The sequence below is a fragment of the Chrysochloris asiatica genome, unplaced genomic scaffold, assembly GCF_000296735.1.
Source record: "Chrysochloris asiatica unplaced genomic scaffold, ChrAsi1.0 scaffold00145, whole genome shotgun sequence".
NCBI lineage: Eukaryota > Metazoa > Chordata > Mammalia > Afrosoricida > Chrysochloridae > Chrysochloris > Chrysochloris asiatica.
Window position 1 is genome coordinate 2,659,274 of NW_006408663.1, and position 4,884 is coordinate 2,664,157.

At 40.3% G+C, this 4,884-nt stretch overlaps 1 protein-coding gene and 1 pseudogene across 1 annotated transcript in view; both read left to right on the forward strand.

Annotated features, from left to right (window-relative positions):
- The window catches only part of LOC102839134, a 29,981-nt pseudogene extending 25,755 nt beyond the window's left edge, over window positions 1-4,226 (forward strand).
- Window positions 1-4,884, forward strand: part of ATG10 (autophagy related 10) — a 491,399-nt gene that overhangs the window by 334,188 nt on the left and 152,327 nt on the right. The gene's annotated exons all lie outside the window — the stretch shown is intronic.

Genomic DNA, 4,884 nt, shown 5'->3' on the forward strand with positions numbered 1-4,884 from the left:
GAGGTTGGCCCAGGATCGAACATTGTTTCGTTCTGCTGTGCATGGAGTCGCTATGAGTCGGTTCCGACTCGATGGCACCTGACAACAACAATGCTCATTTAGAGTTGTGCTCCATCAGCAAACAAATGTCCTGAAAGCTGTACTCCATTCATGTCACCAAGGTCAACTCTACTTTAAGGAGGCAGCTCTTTCTCAATCGTATTTTGAATGCCTTCCAAACTGAGGGGATCACCTTTCAGCTGTATGTCTGACAATATTCTGGTGTTCTTCATCATTGTTTCAATATTCAATATTCTGTTGATATCTGGTTGGCAGTACTCCATTTGTATTGTTACATATCATTTCTGAAATAAGTAAACACTATGCATAAAATTCAAATGGGGGATGCAACTGTAAGTTCATGCCTGATATATTATGGACGCTGCCTTATGGCCTTTCTCTCTGCTGATTTTAATCTGTATCTTTCACTCATCAGGAAAACAACCAGCAAATCTTAGTCCTCAAGCTGACATCTCTGCTCTTCAACACTTTCCAGCCTGTTTTGTTTTAAAACTCTCTTTGCCTCTCCACACCCCTTGTTCTGGCCTTTTCCCTATTAAAAAACAGTTCAGAACCAGCTCTTGGGCTAAGAGTATCTGTGCACATGCATGGTAGAAGAACCCACCAGTGGTTGGGGGTGGGAGGTGTCCACTCACTCAGGCACCCCCTCTAGTCACCAGAATAGAGGTGCATAAACAGTGGGTGACCAATGAACAGATACCAAAAAAAAAAGGAAAATCAGACCAAGCAAAACCGAAAAAGTGTATTGTCCACCTTTTCTCCGAGGTTCCCGAGACATTATTCCATGGTGGGTCTGTTCCCCCACTTGTTCTTGCCATTTGGTCTCACCCACATTGTCGGCTCCAGGCCGCCAAGCCGGGCAGATTCAAAAGTATGTGATTTCTTACTTCTGCTACAAGTTCCACAAGCTATAAGCCTTCAAACTTTTTAAATATTCCTACCTATGTGGTTCAGAGTTTTGGAGCTCTGCCCTGAACCTGCTTCGCCTGCTATTCTGTGGTATTGCTGACGGTGAACTTCACTGCACCTCTACCCTGTCCGCCATCAAGCTCCGCCTCCTTGATGAATGTCCAATGGGATTTCTGAAGGCTTCATTTTCTTTTAAAATAATTAGAATTCAATCACATTTGAATATATTTTAGGTGTCACCAATCTATGACATGGCTTTGAATATTTTGCCGTTAGACCAAAACTTTATGTATAAAATATCAAAAAACTAACTTGTATGTTTTTGGTCATGAAGGTATGTACAATATCTAGGAAACCAATGATGAAGGATTAAGGAAAATGATCCACATCATAAATCTTTAAGTCATTATAGTCATGTTTGCTTGAAAGACAATAAACTATACAATGGTACATCAAAACAAGAAAAATTGCTACTAGGGTTCCAGTTCATTCTTGCACAGTTTTTTGTGTTTTTTTTCCCAAACAAAACATGTTTAAACATGTCTCTGCAATCAGTGGGTGACTTTAGACAAAGTTTCTATTTTCTCAATAATATATTTGCTTTACTCTTGTTGGGTGCTTTCAAAAACAAAATAGTCAAATCAAAACAGTGTTTCCAGAGGTAATGTTCTGAGTCAGTTAAATTCAGGATAGACAGAATAGCACTTTTTTTTTTTTTTTTTTTAATCCCAAAGGGGTAATCTAGATAGAAGAGCCCTGGTAGTGCCATGGGTTATGCATTGGGCTACTAACTGCAAGGTTGGTGGTTCAAACCCACCAGACATTCCATGGCAAAAGATGAGACTGTCTGCAGTCATAAAGTTTCACATCCTCAGAAACCCTTAGTAGTGGTTCTAATTTATTCAATAGGTTTTTCTGAGTTGGGATCAATTCAATGGCAGTGGATATGTGTGGGTGGAATCTTGATAGATTTTCTCAAAGGACGCAGGATGATCACTGGGGCTTTTAGGAAGAAGTTTTGGAAAATTAAAAACTGCATTGGTGAGAAAAAAGGCCAGGAAAGTTGCACCAATGAATGCTTTCTTGTCATGACAATATACCTGCTCATTCTTCAAGGATAGCAAGAGCTGTCCTAGGAGAATTTCACTGGAAACCTTTATACAATCTACCCCACAACCCTGATCTTGTCTCTTCAGATTGCTTTTTGTTACCCAAACTCAAAGAACATTTGAAAGGAGCACACTGAAAAAGAACATGATGTGCTCATTTCGCACGACAGCAGTCTTGCGGTCTGCTTTTCTTCTCTTCATCGGGACCTCCACTGAGCAATCATATCTAAGGAACCTGCAGTAGGCGTTGGTCTTGGCACCACCTACTCCTGTGTGGGTGTCTTCCAGCACAGAAAAGTGGAGATCATTGCAAATGATCATGGCAAGCAAACCATCGCAAGCTATGTCACTTTTACTGACACCGAATGATTGATCGGTGATGCTGCAAAGTATCAAATTGCCATGAATCCTACTAACACTGTTTTTGATGCCAAATGTTTGATTGGAAGACAATTTGATGATGCTGTTGTCCAGTCTGATGTGAAGCATTAGCCATTCATGGTGGTGAATGATGCAGGCAGGCCCAAGGTCCAAGTACAATATAAGGGAGAGACCAAAAGTTTCTATCCAGAGGAAGTGTCCTCTATGGTTCTAACAAAGATGAAGGAAATTGTGGAAGCCTACCTTGGAAAAACTGTTACCAATGCGGTTGTCACTGTACCAGCCTACTTTAATGACTCCCAGCATCAGGCCACCAAAGATGCTAGAACCATTGCTGGCCTAATGTACTTAGGACCAATGAGCCAATTGCTGCTGCTATTGTGTATGGCTTAGACAGAAAAGTTGGTGCTGAAAGAAATGTGCTGATCTTTGACTTAGGAGGAGGCACTTTTGATGTGTCAATCCTCACTATTGAAGATGGAATATTTGAGGTCAAATCCACAGCTGGAGACACCCACTTAGGTGGAGAAGACTTTGGCAACCAAATGGTCAGGCATTTTATTGTTGAGTTTAAGTGCAAGCTTCAGAAGGACATTAGTGAGAATAAGAGGGCTGTCTGCCACCTCTACACTGTTTGTGAACATGCAAAACACACTCTCTCCTCTAGAACCCAGGCCAATATTAAGATTGATTCTCTGTATGAAGGTAGTGACTTCTATACCTCCATTGCCCGGACCCGATTTGAAGAATTGAATGCTTACCTATTCCGTGGCACCCTGGATCCTGTGGAGAAAGCTCTTAGGAATACCAAGCTAGACAAGTCACAGATCCATGACATTGTCCTGGTGAGTGGCTCTACCTGTATTCCCAAGATTCAGAAACTACTTCAGGATTTCTTCAATGGCAAAGAATTGAAAAAGAGTATCAACCCTAATGAAGCTGTTGCTTATGGTGCAGCTGTCTAGGCAGCCATCTTATCTGGAGACAAGTCTGAAAATGTTCAAGATTTATTGCTTCTGGATGTCAAACCTCTTTCCCTTGGTATTGAAACTGCTAGTGGAATCATGACTGTACTTATCAAGCGCAATACTACTATACCTACTAAGCAGACACAGACTTTCACAATCTACTCTGACAACCAGCCAGGGGTACTCATTCAGGTTTATGAAGATGAATGTGCCATGACCAAGGATAACAACCTGCTTGGCAAATTTGAATTTACTGGCATACCTCCTGCACCCCGTGGTGTTCCTCAGATTGAAGTCACTTTCAATATTGATGCCAATGGTATCCTCAATGTTTCTGCTGTGGATAAGAGTGCTGGAAAAGAGAACAAGATTGCCATTACTAATGACAAGGGCTGCTTGAGTAAAGAAGACATTGAACAGATGGTTCAGGAAGCTGAGAAGTACAAAGCTGAAGATGAGAAACAGCGGGATAAGGTGTCCTCTAAAAATTCACTTGAATCCTATGCATTTAATATGAAAGCAACTGTTAAAGATGAAAATTTTCAAGGCAAGATCAGTGAAGAAGACAAACAGAAGATTCTTGATAAATGCAATGAAATTGTCAACTGGCTTGATAAGAATCAGACTGCAGAGAAAAAAGAATTTGAACATCAACAGAAAGAGCTGGAGAAAGTCTGAAACACCATCATTGCCAAGTTGTACCACAGTGCAGGAGGCATGCCTGAAGGAATGCCTGGGTGATGGGGCTCCTCCATCTGGTGGTGCCTCTTCTGGGCCCACCATTGAGGAGGTTGATTAAGCCAGTATCTAAGCATATACCTTAGCATTGTTCCACAGTGAAACATTGAAGGACCCAAATTTTTAGCACATTCAATAGCAGTTTTAAAAAGTAGAACTGCTGTACTAAATTTCTGGGCATTCTCAATACTTGAATATCAAGTTAAGAGCATAGGGAAAGAAAGTAACATTGCACTTTATTAGCACTGTGTTGTAAGTGGAAAATGCAATGTCTTAAATAAAGTTGTATTTAAAATTAAAAAAAAAAAAAAGAACATGGTGTATGTCCCATGAAGATGTCAAAAAGTGTTGTTTTGACATGATGTATATAGAATTTTTCATGGAAAGAGTTACAGAGATACAAACATTGCCTTCAGAAGTATATAGACCTGAAGGAGGATGTGTTGAGAACCAACAGCTTCACATTTTTATATTTTTGTTTAATAAAGGTTTCTATGATTTTGTATGTGTTGCACCTCAGTGTCAAGAAGACAAAAATCTTCACCAGTGGACCAATAAATAATATCATAATAAATGGAGCAAAGGTTGAAGTTGTCAAATATTTCATTTTGCTTGCATCCACTGTCCACACTCATGGAAGCAGCAGTCAAGAATCAAGTGACTTATTGCATTAGGCAAATCTGCTGTAGAGGATCTCTTAAAAGTGATCAAGAACAAAG